The following is a 17,007-nucleotide window of genomic DNA, read 5'->3' on the forward strand; positions in this document are numbered from 1 at the left end:
CACATGAACAATCCACAACAGGTCACTGGAGCTGGTGAGCTGGCCCTGAACTCCTGTGAACAGAGAAAGGACTATTGCAGAATTCTGGCCATGGCCTGGGAGTCAGGAAATCAGAATCTTCACCTAAGATGTTCCCCTAACAAGCAGGGTGACTTTGAGGAACTCGCAAAGCTGGATCTTGGATGCCTAATCCAGATTGTAAGGAATTTAGGCTAGACCAGTGATTTTCTACATGGATCCCTCTACCACGTAGAAGTGCCTTCAGGCCACTGTGGGAATAGGCATAAGGATCCAAGCTGATGGGGCCCAGGACTGCCATGTTTGTGGCAGAGCAGTTTCCGTTTCATCTGCTTCCTATATTGGGATACGACTTAAGATTTTGTCTAAAAAAAAGAGTTCTGCTATTGGTAATAAAGCAAAGTAAAACAAAAAAGAAAACGAAGGAATGAATGGTCTCAAATCTGCCTTTCGTTGTCACTAGTCAACGATCAAATGAAAAGAAAATGATATGGTTTGTAAATTTACTCTCTGTCAATACCCTTCAGCCAAAGCCTATCAGGAACACTCCATCATTGAAACTGGGTTTATTATTCATTGCAGCAAGGAAGAGTGTTCTCCAGGAGGAACCACAAAGAGGGTGTTAGAAGGAGCCTAACATAGGACTGGGGCTTTGGTTAGATCACTGGCAGGGAGAAGGTCTAAGGAAGTGGGAGCTTGGTTTAGATTGGATGCTGCCAGAATGTGGGGAGAATCCTATTATTTGGTATATTAATCTTTCCATGGTGAGGGTACACTAGAGCAAGGATAAAACTGTAATTGATAAAGAAACAGCAGTCACTCATTTTAGCTGAGAGAGGGGGATGTTTGGTATTTTATGGGTTACACATGGCCTTGCTTTGTCTCACTTCATCACGGTCTCAGAGTGACCTTGGTTGGTCCTGGTTGCTCTGTGAGCTTGTTTATGTGAGCAGGAGAACAACAGGGCCCAGCTATGAGCTCCAGGTCAGCTTGCAATAACACTGAGGTCCAGCTAGGGGTATAAGGCTCCCAGATGTCAGGGACTGCTTTTCATTTCTTTATTTTTTACTTCCATAAAACAATGCATTTTAGCCGGGCGCGGTGGCTCAAGCCTGTAATCCCAGCACTTTGGGAGGCCGAGACGGGCGGATCACGAGGTCAGGAGATCGAGACCATCCTGGCTAACACGGTGAAACCCCGTCTCTACTAAAAAAAAAACACAAAAACTAGCCGGGCGAGATGGCAGGCGCCTGTAGTCCCAGCTACTCGGGAGGCTGAGGCAGGAGAATGGCGTAAACCCGGGAGGCGGAGCTTGCAGTGAGCTGAGATCCGGCCACTGCACTCCAGTCCGGGCAACAGAGCGAGACTCCGCCTCAAAAAAAAAAAAAAAAAAAAAAACAATGCATTTTAACTTGGGGCAGAACCTTATATCAGCACCTTTCCACCCGAGAGTCCCTTGATACAATTAGATGCTTCTCTGAACAACCTGCACAGGATACTCTGTGAAACAATTATATGAAAAATCATCCTCAAAGTGTCTTCTGCACCAGACACTTTTCCCTTTTCTTACCTACCTCAACACTCCCCCACCCAGAGATGGCTGATGTGATGCTGAGACCTGCCTGCTTTGTGCCTCCAATCCTTGAGAAATTCTGGGAGATGCCAAACAAATATGAACAAAGAACAAAAGGGAAGAAAAATAAAAATGAGAAGGAAAAATACTTGGAATTTTTCATAAATGTTGCTCATTACACCAAGAAGCCAATCAGAGCAAAAATCACCTGATTCTTTTAATTAGTTAGTGACAGGGCAGTGGCCATATTAGCATCAAGGTAGACTTCCTTGTAAAGAGAAAATTTGGAGGGTATGTGTGTCCTCTTGAAGGAAGATGGAAATGAAATGAAAAATGTTTAATAAACAGTTTATTTTGGGGGGTGAAATAGACAAGAGGATATGAAAGTAAATTGCATTTGAGCTTTTGGTACATAGATATAGAAAACTGGTGAATATCAATTAAAAACCACTCTCACATACATACATAGACAAACATACATGTTTGACTTTTTTTTTTTTTTAACATTATATATGATTTCCTGACAGGAAAAGGGTTACTTAGTGGACTAAGTGATGAGATGAGAAGGAAATACGCAATGAGAACATTTGGCTTTCCTCATTTTTGAGCAGGACTACATTATTTATCTTTTTTATCTTTTTGTTTTGTTTTGTTTTTGAGACAGAGTTTCGCTCTTGTTGCCCAGGCTGGAGTACAATGGGCCATCTTGACTCACTGCAACCTCCGCCTCCCGGGTTCAAGCAATTCTCCTGCCTCAGTCTCCCAAATAGCTGGGATTACAGGCATGCACCACCACGCCCAGCTAATTTTGTATTTTTAGTAGAGATGGGACTTTTCCATGTTGGTCAGGCTGGTCTTGAACTCCTGACCTCAGTGATCCACCCACCTTGGCCTCCCAAAGTGCTGGGATTACAGGCATGAGCCACCGCGCCCAGCCCATTATTTATCTTAAGATGAGAATGGCAATGATCAGAGGAAGGAACCAAAAGATTCCCATTCAATTGGTTCTGGTTGCTCTGTGAGCTTGTTTCAAACCCGACAATTGATAAGGAATATGGTCTTGGGCGTGTCACTTAGCCTCTGTGAGACTCCAGTTTCCTACATTCTCTAATGGAAGACCTGACTGAGCTCTTTAAAGCTCCTTCCGGCTTAAATTTGCTAAATTTACATGATCCACACCCTCTCTTCATCAGAAATAGGCTCCCTCTTCCATGCTCAGCTGATCCCTCAGACATGAGATTTATAGTTGAGACTCCAAGGTGAGTGTAGTGCACGTTTTCTGGTTTAGTCCTTTTTGCATCCATGCACACTATGTTCTATCATTTTTATTTAAAACCTTCCATTTTTGTTGATAATCCATCTCCCTCCCCATTCACAGTCCACGTGGTTTGGATGAGTGTGTCATCCTCCCACAAACCAATCAGAATTGTTCCATAGTTTAGCCACCATGTTTGATTTGTCAATATGGATACCTAGCAAGTTTATTCAAGCAAAGTGAACCCTCCAACTTTTCAGGATAACATTTCTGGAGGTTAAGACGACTTGAACCTGGAGGATATGAGTCTGGTCATTTCTAGATGTAATTACCAATTTATAAGAAATATGAGGGAAAAAAATAACATATCAAGTACTTTAGTGATGCAATTAGCAACTGTTGAACTCCATAGAAAAAATGATCCAGTTTCCTCAAAAGAAGAAAATGGTGAAGGGGAGGTAGGGAGGTGGGCTAGGTAGAAAGAGATCTAGAAAACCTGTTAACCAATCACAGTGTATAGAACTTATTTGGATACTAATTTAAATACAGTCATGTGTTGCTTAACAGGAATATGTTCTGAGAAACGAATTGTTAGGAGATTTTGTCACTGTGCAAACATCATTGCGTGTACTTACACAAACCTAGATAGGATAGCCTACAATACACCTAGGCTAGATGGTATGGCCTATTATTGCTCCTAGACTGCAAATCTGCACAGCGTATTACTGTACTGAATACTGTAGGAAATTGTGACATGATGGTAAATCAAAATATGGTATTATAATCTTATAGTACTACCCATCATATATGTGATCCGTCATCAGCTGAAACATCGTTATATGGTACATGACTGTTTATAATACAATCAAAGAAATGTAAGCTGACAAGGTATTTGGCAATATTAAAGAATTGTTGTTAATTTTTTTAGATGTGACAATGATATTGCAGGTTTTTTAAAAAAGAGTCTTAATCCTTTAGAAAGACAAAATGGAATCTCTATAGATGAGATAGCATCTGGGACTTGCTTTAAAATAATTGCTCTGTGGGGAGGGAATAAATGAAACAAGATTGGCTAGGTGTTGATAATTGCTGAAGCTGGTGATGGAAACACTGGATTCATAACATCGCTCTCCCTACTTTTAGATATACTTGAAATTTGGGGCCAGGCACGGTGGCTCACACCTGTAATCCCAGCACTTTGGGAGGCCGAGACAGGTAGATCACCTGAGGTCAGGAGTTCAAGACCAGCCTAGCCAGCATGGTGAAACCTCATCCTTACTAAAAATACAACAATTAGCCAGGCATGGTGGCTGATGCCTGTAATCCCGGTTACTCAGGAGGCTGAGGCAGGAGAATAGCTTGAACCCAGGAGGCGGACATTGCAGTGAGCCAAGATCACACCATTGCACTCCAACCTGGGTGACAGAGCAAGACTCCATCTCAAAAAAGAAGAAATCTGGACTGCAATTTTTCAAATTTAAAATAAACATACACACTCTTTTACACAATAATTTCACTTTTGAGAAATGATACAAATTAAAGTCAAATTTTCCTTTTAAAATTATTTGTAATAGAAAGAAACTAAGTTTGTCTTTCTATTTAGATTGTAGTAATTCCTTTCATTATAACATGCACCCTTTGATTGTGTCAAGGAGCAATTTTTAAAGACATGAAAATGTGCTTATTCTTTATTAACTGAAATATATATCAAGATTATAATATCTCAAATAAGTGAAATATATATTACGTAAAAGACTGGATTTATTTCTAAATAAGGCCATGATTATTATTAAAGAGCATGTATAATTATGGTTAAGATTGCAGGTTCTAGAGTGAATTGGAGCCTCAGCCCAGCCATGCAACAGCTATGATCTCAGGCAAAGTACTTTGCCTCCGTTTTCTAAACTCCCCAGTGGGGATAATGATGGTACTTACAAAGCATCTACCTAATAAGTGCTTAATAAGTCTTGGCTATTATTACCATTCTCAGTATCAAGTATATAATAAATGCTGAGTATTGGTTGCCTGAAAATTGATTATTGGTATGGATCGTACTGTCAGCTTGAAATAAAAATATGTAGAGGTGAGTCTCCAAGCAAAATAGATTTATTTAGGAATACCAAAGAAATAGGATTACAACTTTGGACAGATACAGAGACCAGGGTGGTCTCTGGCATGTCCAGAAAACAAAGGAAAGTTAGAGTTTTACTGGAGAGAGAGGAGGGTATAGAAGTTGTTTTGAAAGAAAGCTCGTTGGTGTTGGCGTCATCTAACAAGAGCTGGCAAATTCTTATTGACAAGTGTCAGTAGTTGCTAGGTCGGACTTGTAATCTTGGAGTTATGGTTAAGCCCTTGTCGTTTTGAACTGGGCTTGTGAGACAGTTTTTGAAACAAGCAGGGGTTCTTGTATAAGTGGCTAGCTGTCTTTGTGCTGCTAATTTGCCTTGAGTGACTCATGTAGTAAGCTGCAGTTTGAAAACATTTCTTGTGATAGTTCCCATTATCAGGAAAATTGTACAAGATAGCCCTCCATGGCCTTCCCCAGCTCCATTTGCTAGGCTTTGACACAAGGGACTCCATTTTTGTTATGACAACTTTCACACCACAACTGACCGTTGAACAACATGGGGGCTAAGAGGCTGACCCTCTGCGTACTAGAAAATCCATGTATAACTTTTAACTCACCAAAAACTTAACTAACAGCCTACTGTTGATCAAAGCCTTACCAGTAACACAACCAGTCAGTTAACCACATATTTTGTACTTTACATGTATTATCTACTGCATTCTTGACAATAAGCTAGAGAAAATAAAATGTTATTGAGACAACCACACAGAAAAGAAAATCTATATCCTATTCGTTAAGTAGAAGTGGATCATCCTCAAGGGCTTCATCCTTGTCGTCTTCACCTTGAGTCAGCTGAGCAGGAAGAAGAGGGAGAGGAGAGGCTGGTCTTGCTCTCTCATGGATAACAGAGGTGGAAGAAAATTCACATCTAAGTGGACCCACACTGTTCAAACTCATGTCAAGGGTATTTATAATTTTCCAAAGGGCTGTTGCCACCTTATTGCATTTTATTCTAATAACAAGAGTCAGATGATAACTCTTCACAAAATGAAGATGAAAATTTAGCTACAGAGAAGTCAGCCAGACTTTCCCGAGTGACCTTGGTCATCTGCTGGTGATTCGGAATCTCCCTACCTCAGCCCCCTGGCTTCGCTCGGCCAAGACTACTTTTCCACCAGCAATAAACGGCACCATGTGGCTGACTGTTCACCGCTGTCCATTAGGCCCAGACATTATTTTTAATCCCTCTGCTCTAACAGATAATGGTTCCAAATTCCAGGACTGGAGCGATAAGAGCTCCCCTGCTAAGCACTCAGAAGCCAGATGCCATTTAACGTGCCTGGGGCCGCCGATAACCGATAGCACTCCACTACTCCAGCTAAATTTAATTTCTCCTGCTTCTGCTCGCCTTGTCTGGGCACCTTCAGAAGGGTGTTGCCCTGACAGCCGTCTTGATTCGGATGAGCTTTGTCTGCACCCGATTAGCATTCTATTTCTATGCAAATAAGCACTTGCCTTTGTGGCTCCTGGATTAACGGACACTGTGAATTGGAACCCTGGTCTTCAGAATCCAGAGAGCTGTGGAATATAAGGGGTGGATGGGACTTTACAGAATCAGAAGCCAAATGTCTTCATTTTAAAGATGAGGAAAGTGGGGCTGAGAGTGACCTAGTGGGTTTCCCAGATGCATACTACTAGTGAGTGCAGTCAGTCCCAAAATTTGGATCATCATAGCCCATATTTTTATCTCTATGCTATAAACCCCAGTTCAGCTGAAAAAAGTCACAGATTTCTGATTACCATCAATTATTCACTGTGTGTGTGTGTGTGAGAGAGAGAGAGAGAAAGGGAGGGGGAGAGGAAGGGAGAGAGATGCAAAAACAGAGGTAGCAGTGCGTTTCTCCAAACTGTAGGACTCAATCCTTTAAAGTGAGTGCTCAGTTAATAAGTTTTAAAAAACTTCTATTTTTAAAATGAAAGTTATATTTAGTAAATGTATATGTTTAAATTATTGACCATTTTTATTTGCTGAACAGTTTCATTCAGCTGATACTAAGAGTACAAATGCATACTATGAAATGAATGAACAATAAATATTTTAATGTAAAAGGAAAGGGAAAGCAGGGGAGAAGCTACAAGTCAAAGGGAAAGATAAAAGAAGGGCATCTCATTTGAAGATGAAACAGAAGGGAGCAACGATGGCTTAATAAAAAAGTAAATTATTATAACTGACATCCACCTCCCATAAATAACGGCAAATCAGTCATAGTCCTCACCTCCATTTACCAGGGCAGATGCGCAGGGTCAAAACAGGGCACAGAGAGGACAAAAGTGCCCATGCTGTCCTAGACAGAAGGAGATTGAGGAGCTCTGCAGCTGCAAGGATCCTGATGCCACCCAACAGTGAGGGACACACAAGGATCATAATGGCACCCAACACTGAGGGACACACAAGGATCATAATGTCACTCAACACTGAAGGACATACAAGGATCCTAATGCCACCCAACACTGAGGGACACGCAAGGATCCTAATGCCACCCAACACTGAGGGACATGCATATCATAATGCCACTCAACACTGAGGGACACGCAAGGATCCTGATGCCACACAACACTGAGGGACATGCAAAGATCCTAATGCCACTCAACACTGAGGGACACGCAAGGATCCTAATGCCACTCAACACTGAGGGACACACAAATCATAATGTCACTCAATGCCCAGGGACAAACCGGTGTTGCCCGTACACAGGTCTTCTGGAAGGAAACAGTCTTTTGAGGCATAGCTGATAAATACTGGACTGGGCCTGACAGTGTCCAGCAGAAAACTGATTGTAGCACTGAGAATATCTGCAAATGCTTGGGAGTAATTTTGGTGATCATGACACCATGCCTGGGAGAGAAATTCCAACACAAGGCACTAGTTTTAGATGGCAGGAGGGCTTTGGTGGGCGAGAAAGCCACAAAAGGCTGCAATGGATGTAAAATGGGCCTGCAGGGATAGTTCAGAGGGGCCCAGCAAGACCCCGCTGGATTCACACATGCAGTTTGCAGAGCTGTGACCCCTGTGGGCACCCAGGTCCATACACTGATATGCTTGGGAACTGATCAATGTTTTTGGTGTCAGAATGAGGAGAGGAAAGTCATGTGCGCAAAGGAAAGAAAGGAGGCTGAGCCTGAGACAACCTGGCAGCTGTCCTCCCCCTTCCTCCCTGCCCCACCCCATCCCACCCAGACCAGATTTGAGTCCTAGAAAGAAGTCACATAAGAACATGAAGTAGCAATGTTAAAGACTGGGCAGCTGTGGTGGCGGGAGAGGGGGTCTCCTTCTACAGAAGGCAATGAAGGCACCTTTCTAATCACTTTACATGCATGCTGTCACTTAATTTTCATGACATAATAATAGTAGGTACTTTTATTATCCATATTTTACAGATATGGAAACCAAGGCACACAGAAGGTAAGTAGTTCTCCCAAAGACACAGAGTAAGAGGTGGAACCAAGATTCTAGGAGAGATGGTCAACTCAAACACTAAGCAATGCTGCCTCAGCCACACAGACGACCATGCTCCCGGTGCCTGGGTAACACAGGAGCCCCTCGTCCCTTTCAAAACCACTCTTCCCAGAAACTTCAGAGGATTCTTGGCATCATTAGGACCCTGAAGGTAAGCAGCTTTCAGGATGTGGAGTGGAGGAGGATCTCACAGAGGCCTTGGGGCAGGGACGGCAGTGGCCCCTTGGCCAGGAGCATGGAGCAAACAGGGCAGTCAGGCTTGCTCCTGGTGAGAAGGTGCCGCCCACTCAGACACACCACACACCCAGGGCCATATCCAAATTGATGGCCCATCAGAAATTAGGAAGCCATCCACTGGAAAGATCTTTTCCCCAGCAACAGGTACATGAATATGTGCTGTGTGTTGAACGGAAGGACCGAGCTCCCACCAGAGGATCCAAGGAATGGGATTGGTTTAGTCCTGGCCTCACCATCTCCCTTAAAAATGCCAGTCGATGGGACTCACTCATGCTCCAAGCTCTCGAAGGAGATAGTCAGAAAAAAGAGAAAGAGAAACCCCGTAATGTTCTGCCTTCATTCTTCCTCCATGCCCAGACATTACCCTGACCAGTTCTCTTCTCACCTTATGTCAATATCCTTAATACCTCAAATTATGGGCATTTAAGGGAAGGAATTAATCAAGCTAACCTAGTCAAATGACCACCAACCTCACTGAGCCCCAGTGACTTAGGAACACTCTCTGGGCTACCAAGATAGAGTAAAAAAACTGGGCACTTGGTGGAATGGGAGATGTAAAATGTGAAATGGTAGATTGCGTACACCATTAAAAACAAGGAAGCTGGACACAGTGACAAGTGCCTGTAGTCCCAGCTCCTTGGGAGGCCGAGGAAGGAGAATCACATGAGCCTAGAAGTTTGAGGCCAGCCTAAGCAACATAGTGAGATGGTTTCCCTTTTAAAAACAAAAGGAGAGGAAGCCAGCCAGACCACTATCACTTCTCCTGGAGTCTGGGTTTCTCACCAGGCGTGTCCAGTGTCCTTCATTTTGGCCATCAGCAGATTATGGAGTCTGTTTTGGCAGAGGGAGCTGGTCAGAGGTGCACCCAGGGAGAACTTAGCTCTGCCCGTCCCTCAAGACCCAGGTGAGGATGTCTTCTGAATCTTCCCACAATCAGGAGAGAGGAGTTCCCCCAACGCAGCCTGCTTTGTGTCCGCAAAGAAAACCAGCGCATTATTATTCCTCTGTCATCCTACAAGTTGCTGAGCCTTGAAAGCTCCAACAGAGGCAGCTGCTGGAACGTGGCTGCGGGGGCAGTGCCACATCTAATTGCTTCACACGTGGCTGCCAGTTTATGGGCCCTTCGCTCTGCATTTAACACTGTAGCTGCTGATGGACTTTCGCTGTTGGAAAATATGCCCCGGTCCTCTGCACACTGTTTTATAACTGATGGGGGAAGATGCTCTCTCATTTGGTAAATTGTATCTGGCCTTTCCAGCTCAGTGATCATTAACGTTTGTTCTCATCCAATGGGCAGATTCAAAGAAATACAGCTCTCATTAGCTCCTGCTCAATTAAGAAAAATGCTCATCTGCCCCCATGACTCAAACACAGCTTCCTAGCTGGAGCTGTTTGAGTTCCACAGCTGGAGAGACTGGGGAGGTCAACCAAGCCATCTCTGATGCTTCAGCCCCCAGCCCCAGCAACATCCAGACTACGAATCCCCTCCAGCACCTCCTGCCTCATTCATTCCACACCTGCCTCCTAATGAGCGAGGACTACAATAAGTGACCCTGCTGAGTGCTTGCTGTGTACCAGGTGCTGTCTTGAACGATGCGCGTGGCTTAGCTCACGCAGGCATGCTTACAAATCTACGACCTCCAGGGTCACAAGAATGCCCTGGAGCAGAGTTCAAGTTCTACTCCTGACACCTGTGTATGAGCTGAGTGAACATGGGCAAGTCACAAAGAGGAGACCCACATTTTTATATTTAAACCAGGTCCAGGGAGTAATAAGGTGAATCTCTGCGGTCAGTGCCTCTATGGACAAGTTGCCTTCACTTTGTTCTCTTTCCTCAGACTACTCACAGGCGGCTGACTTCCAAATCCTTGTGATCAGGCACCAGGGCCATGAGGGAAAAGGAGAGAATGAATCAGCCAAAATCCCGTCACTATCCTTGGAAAAAATGCCATGTGATGTTGTATTCTAAAATTTGAAAGTTGGAGCTGAAAATGATCAGTGGTAGGTGTGTAAATTGGCATGGCCTCTATGGAGAACAATCTGCTAGTATGTCAGAATTTCAAATGAACATCCCCTTTGACCTGGCAATCCTACTTCTAGGAATATATCCTAAAAAATGGGGTTGGTGGGGGAAAGTGTGTGTTCAAGGATATTTATGTCCGTATTGTCTTACTAGCATAAGCCTGCAACAATCTAGACGAGGATTGACTAAATAAATTACGGTATATTTGCACAACGAAATATTACAAAGCCATAAAAAATAAGGCAGCTTTAACAAGATTCAAGTGGAACAATCTTCGAAATATTTTAAGTGAAAAAAATCAAGATGTTATTGTACATTTTTTAAGTATTTATACTCAGTTGTTTATATATCATAGAATATCTCTAAAACAAAATTAACAATCTGATCATAGTTGCTGCCTCTGGGGAAACACTTTAGGTGGCTTGAAGTCAGGAGTGAGAGAGATAATTACTTTCACTGTATACCCTTTTGAATCTTGAATTTATGTCATAGGAGTGAACTACATATTCAAGAAGTAAACCGTATGTAATTAGAATATTAAAAATATTGATGTTTAAATAGATAAAATGCTTATTATTTATTAATTTATTTATTTAGTTTATATTTTTAAAGGGGGAAAGGGACCAGGCATGGTGGCTCACACACGTAATCCCAGTGTATTGGGAGGCTGAGGTGGGAGTATTGCTTGAGCCCAGGAGTTCAAGTCCAGCCTGAGCAACATAGAGAGACTCTCTCTCTAAAAAAAAAAAAAAAAAAAAAATAGCCAGGCATGATGATGCAGACCTGCAGTCCCAGCTACTGGGGAGGCTGAGGAGGGAGGATCACTTGATCCCGGGGGGTTGGGTCTGCAGTGAGCAGTGATCTCACCACTGCACTGCAGCCTGGGTGACAGAGCAAAATCTCTCTCTTAAAAAAAGTAATAATAATTAAAGGGCCAGGCACGGTGGCTCACACCCGTAATCCCAGCACTTTGGGAGGCCGAGGTGGGTGGATCACCTGAGGTCAGCAGTTTGAGACCAGCCTCACCAACATGGTGAAACCTCATCTCTATTAAAAACACAAAAAAATCAGCCGGGCATGGTGGTGCACACCTGTAATCCCAGCTACGCAGGAGGCTGAGGCAGGAAAATCGCTTGAACTCAGGAGGCAAAGGTTGCAGTGAGCTGGGATTATGCCACTGCACTCCATCTCAAAAAAAAAAAAAAAAACAAACCAGTTGAAAATCATAAATCTCCAGAGAACAATGAAAAAAATAATAAGGCAAATATGCAGAGAAATAAGCTGGCATTTTTAAGGGAGATGGTGAGGCCAGGACTAAATCAATCCCATTCCTTGGATCCTCTGGTGGGAGCTCAGTCCTGTTCAACACACAACACATGCTCATGTACCTGTTGCTGGGAAAAAGGTCTTTCCGGTGGATGGCTTCCAATTTCTGATGGACCATCCATTTGGATACTTTGGGAGCAGCTAAAGGCCTGTTCTCAGGCTTTGAGTATTTTTATGTCTCCTAACCAGCTTTCCCCCATAAAGCCTCTCCCCATCTGTGGTAATTTTTTATGTACCAGTTTGTCTGGGCTATGGTGCCCAGATGCATGGTCAAATATCACTCTAGTTGTTGCTGTGAAGGCAGTGTGTAGATGAGATAAACATTTGCATCAGTAGACTTGAAGGAAAGCTAATGTACCCTCCCTAATGGGGGTGGCCTCATCCAGTCAGTTGAAGGACTTTGGAGAAAAAGCCTGAGATCCTCCAAGAAAGAGGAAATTCTGCCTCTGCACAGGCTTCAGACTACAGACTGCAGCATCATCTCTTCCCTGGGATCCCAGCCTGCTGACCTGCCCTGCAGTTGTTAGACTTGCCAGCCCCACGCTTGCATAAGTCAATTTCTAAAAATAAATCTCAAGAGAGAAAGAGGAAGACAGAGAGCAAGAAAGAGTGAAAGAGGGAGAGAGAAAGACATACTATTGATTCCATTTCTCTGAGAACCCTGACTAAAACACCATTCAGAGGAATGGCTCCCCACCATCACTCATCCCACTTCCCACATCATACTTGGTGAAGCCTCTGCTATTCTCTTACCTACCAAAGTGCATACGTCCAATCCTGTGGCCTAGGCTGGAAGGTCCCTGTGAGCCGGTGCTATGTCTCCACCATCAATGCATTTCTAACATTCAACGGAGTACCTGCAAGTGCTTGATAAGGATGTGTTGTTGAATGAGGCTACACGTTTAGTGACAGCACTCCCGATGCTGAATGCTTAGGTTTGACTCATCTATAGGTTCATATACAAATCAGCACATCAATTAGGAAGAACATGAAGGAAAAGAAAAAGAAAACAACCCTTACCAGTTGTTTGCAATTACCAGGACCCTTTGTTTTCCTTGTTGCTTCTTACACAGCTACCTGAAGACCTGCCAAAGGCAATTTACTGTTCACGATTAATCCAACAGGCCGCCGCAGTCAAGATGCCACAATGTTGGACTTAGCCTACACTGTATCCAAAATTAAAAGCAAGAATTCTCTTTTGAAATAAGATATATACAAATAGAAAAAAAAATAAGAAAAACTTATCTGTGATCATCACCCTTCCTTGTACTCCAAATGCGTGCTGAATTTTAATGTCCATTTTAAAGAGGAAATTATGACCCTCAACCCCAAGATCAAAATACCATTTCTGAAAATCAGATTGAATCTTAGATTAGAAACTGCTGCAGACATCTTCCACAAAAGTTTTTTAAATCATTTGTCATAGTTTTAAAAGATTACAAGATGAATTCATCTTTGATTAGTCAATCTGAATCCTCAAGTGAATAAAGAATCAATTGGCTTAGTTTTCTGATCAATAAGATGATTTTCAGTGAGCACCCAACACCAACAATCTTGTCCCATAGGAAAAATGATTTATAAGCATGTCAAATGGAGATTGTATTTTATCCTGCCTTCAGCTGTCAACGAAAGACTTAGCAGCTCTCCCCAGGGAGCAAGGAGGCGAAACAGTAGGAGGCCTTCAGAGGTCAACCTTGAAAGCAGGAAACACTCAGCTTTGACCTGGTCTATTGAAATCAATATGGCATGGCATAGAGAAAGGAACCAGATGGCAGAGTACACTTACATCAATATTTTTCTTTATTACAGAATTTGCATTAAATTTTGTTAAAGGAAAAGTGGATTCAATTGACCATGAGAGATACAAAAAGCATATGCCATGAATCATATCTTAAATGAATTTTAATCATCACTATAGGATTTACAGTAGAGGCTTATTTTTCTTTGAATAAACCTATCTTTTTTTTTTTTTTTTTTTTTTTTTTTGTTGAGACGGAGTCTCGCTCTGTCGCCCAGGCTGGAGTGCAGTGGCCGGATCTCAGCTCACTGCAAGCTCCGCCTCCCGGTTTACGCCATTCTCCTGCCTCAGCCTCCCGAGAAGCTGGGACTACAGGCGCCCGCCACCTCGCCCGGCTAGTTTTTTGTATTTTTAGTAGAGACGGGGTTTCACTGTGTTCGCCAGGATGGTCTCGATCTCCTGACCTCGTGATCCGCCCGTCTCGGCCTCCCAAAGTGCTGGGATTACAGGCTTGAGCCACCGCGCCCGGCCCCTATCTTTTTATTTCTATTCTTTGTTATGTAGAAAAATACAGTATAAGGCATTAAAAAAGAGAAACATAACCTGTATTCCCACCATCAGATGATGCCATCATTAACACTGTAGCATATTTGATCACAATAGTTACTTTACGCATTTTATATCATTGTGAACTCTGCTTTTTCCACTTACACTAGAGTAAAATAATTTTCTGTTATTACCTTTCTCTTCCTAATAGGAGTTCCTATTATCATCATTTTGGGAGGTTAAGGCTTTTCTAAACCCCAGAGCTCATAAGCAATGGAGCTGAGACTCTAATCCTAACCTACCTACCTCCAAAGACCATACCCTTCCACTATGTCAAACTACCTTAAAAATAGTTATTCCTTTGGGAGGCCCAGACGGTCGGATCACGAGGTCAGGAGATCGAGACCATCTTGGTTAACACGGTGAAACCCCGTCTCTACTAAAAAAAATACAAAAAACTAGCTGGGCGAGGTGGCGGGCACCTGTAGTCCCAGCTACTTGGGAGGCTGAGGCAGGAGAATGGCGTAAATCCGGGAGGCAGAGCTTGCAGTGAGCTGAGATCCGGCCACTGCACTCCAGCCTGGGCGACAGAGCGAGACTCCGTCTCAAAAAAAAAAAAAATAGTTATTCCTTTTGGCTCAGTAAGTCACCTTTTGGGGAATCTGTATGGAATCTGAAATGTACGAGATGAGTCTGGGACATCTTGAAATGCAAGAATTCAAGAAGCTACTAAAGACTAAATCGGTCATGTCAAAAGGAAACCAACTTGAAAAAAGATCTCAAAATGACACAATGCGACTACCCAAAAGAATCATAATCACTCTCAGTTAAATCATTAAACATAAAAATCAATGAGTTCATAATGATACTTTTTAAAAACTTACTTATAAGAGCACCAACTCATTACTCTGAAAATTGATAAATACATAGAAAGAATCAAGAATTTATCCTGTCTTTCTTGTACAAACTGTAACTCAGGGCAGCCAAATACTTGATAAGGATAAGTCTTTATAGAAGAATTATGGGTAACTAATGCAGAAGGAAGGACAGATTAAGAAAACTGCCATTTCAATCCACCATGAAACCCTGGATCTGGCAATGGTCATCAGTGAATGTTAAAATCACAGGTGAAATACTTGTGGGCGACTTTTAGAGGATGGAGCATCCTGACATCACCAGGACTGATTCCTGGCATTACCGAAAGTGGAGCAAACAGACATCATGAGTTCATAGTATGATTCCACAGAAAGTACATAGCATCAGAAATATTATAATCTAAAAAGCATTTTAACCTTAATCAATTTAAGACTCAAACCTAACTATCAGTTTATAGGAAATAGAAAAAACAGAGGAGGTGGCCGGGCGCGGTGGCTCAAGCCTGTAATCCCAGCACTTTGGGAGGCCGAGACGGGCGGATCACGAGGTCAGGAGATCGAAACCATCCTGGCTAACACGGTGAAACCCCGTCTCTATTAAAAAAAATACAAAAAATTAGCCGGGCGAGATGGCGGGCGCCTGTAGTCCCAGCTACTCGGGAGGCTGAGGCGAGAGAATGGCGTAAACCCGGGAGGCGGAGCTTGCAGTGAGCTGAGATCCGGCCACTGCACTCCAGCCTGGGCGACAGAGCGAGACTCCGTCTCAACAAAAAAAAAAAAAAAAAAAAAAAAAAAAAAAGAAAAAACAGAGGAACAAGTTAAAAACATCACAGAGAAACAATTATGCAAATCTAGAATGTAGATCTAAAGGATAATCTGATTTTTCTAACAAATTCAATGGCATGAAAACAATTGAGGAGCAAGGAGGAGGGACAATGTAGACTGAAATAGCTAAGAGATATTATTATTAATATTATTCGAATAGGCCAACCGTAAAAGAACAACTTTAAGACAATTAAAGACATTTGAATATGAATTGGTATTAGAATATTTGGGGTATTTTTGTTATTTGCTTGGTATGATAATACCTAGGTGGTTATTTTTTTAAGTCTTGCTGTTTAAATGCATATAAAGAATTTACAAAGAAAATAATATGATATCTAGTATTTGCTTCAAATATTCCAGGAAAAAAAAGTAAGTGTGTGTGTGTGTGTGTGTGTGTGTGTGTGTGTTTGTATGTGGTGGGAGGGAGAGAGGAGGCGGAGATGAGTAGATGAAACAAGAGTTGCAAATTGTTGACAGCTGTTGAAGCTGAGAGATGAGTCCATGAAGGTTCATTATCCTATACTCTCTACTTTCTGTATGTTTGGAACATTCCATAATAATAATAATAATAATAACCCTAAAAAGTGATGCATATGAGTATATCAAAACCTATAGAAAAGAAATTCCATATACGCCAGGACTAGAAAGATATGGAAGAAATAACTACAAAAAGATCTGTGAGAAAATCCTCCTCCATATATTATGTGCTGATTTCTGATCTGCATTTGAAATGGAATCACTCCAATATTATCTGATTAGTTTTGAAATTGGTGATTAAAATAAAAGACTGATCATCTTCTACATTTTTTGGCACCTTACACTATCACCAATTTAAGTGTTAATAGAAGGAGCATGAAAACTATCAATCTAAGAAATTCAGAATGAAGAGGTCTGTGATATGCTCAGTGAACTTCTTTGTTGTGGCAATGAAATAATTTGGAAATGGAAAGAGAACACAAATTCTGCAGAACAATTTCCTGTGCTCCTCTTTAAACAGGTTAAGGTG

At 42.3% G+C, this 17,007-nt stretch overlaps 1 long non-coding RNA gene across 11 annotated transcripts in view; it reads right to left on the bottom strand.

Moving 5' to 3' along the window:
• LOC117064772 overlaps positions 1-17,007 on the bottom strand; it is a 36,471-nt gene that overhangs the window by 8,463 nt on the left and 11,001 nt on the right. For 4 of the 11 annotated variants that reach the window (XR_004429665.1, XR_004429662.1, XR_004429658.1 and 1 more), the window contains exon 4: positions 12,775-12,963. This is a non-coding gene — a long non-coding RNA (uncharacterized LOC117064772). Of the gene's footprint in view, positions 1-11,877; positions 12,590-12,770; positions 12,964-17,007 lie in introns of those variants that run through there. The other 7 variants (XR_004429663.1, XR_004429661.1, XR_004429660.1 and 4 more) reach the window with 4 other exon arrangements.

Source organism: Trachypithecus francoisi, unplaced genomic scaffold, assembly GCF_009764315.1.
Source record: "Trachypithecus francoisi isolate TF-2019V2 unplaced genomic scaffold, Tfra_2.0 Lachesis_group2, whole genome shotgun sequence".
NCBI lineage: Eukaryota > Metazoa > Chordata > Mammalia > Primates > Cercopithecidae > Trachypithecus > Trachypithecus francoisi.